The sequence below is a fragment of the Parasteatoda tepidariorum genome, chromosome 4 (genome assembly GCF_043381705.1).
Source record: "Parasteatoda tepidariorum isolate YZ-2023 chromosome 4, CAS_Ptep_4.0, whole genome shotgun sequence".
NCBI lineage: Eukaryota > Metazoa > Arthropoda > Arachnida > Araneae > Theridiidae > Parasteatoda > Parasteatoda tepidariorum.
The window spans coordinates 34,926,490-34,926,836 of NC_092207.1; positions in this window are offsets into that span (position 1 = coordinate 34,926,490).

The following is a 347-nucleotide window of genomic DNA, read 5'->3' on the forward strand; positions in this document are numbered from 1 at the left end:
GGCCGTTTTCATAATCGGGTGCAATTTGATATTCGCCTGAAACATATTTTTTTTGTTGAAGATATTAGAGACTTTATCCAAAAACTAGGTAATTATAAGACATTATTGAAGAAATTATAATTTGAAAAGGAAAGGAAAATATCCGTGACATGTCGGTAACGTAAAACTTAAGATGTTTATTCAGAATATTACGTGCCTGAAACGAAGGAAAAAAATCAATTTCCGAATTGTTGTAATTAAATAAATATAACTCTAAAAAGTAAAATTTTACGGTAAAATGGACTTGACGGAGGTTACAGTCAAAATACCAGAACATATATATATATATATTTGCATCCTGATGTTCA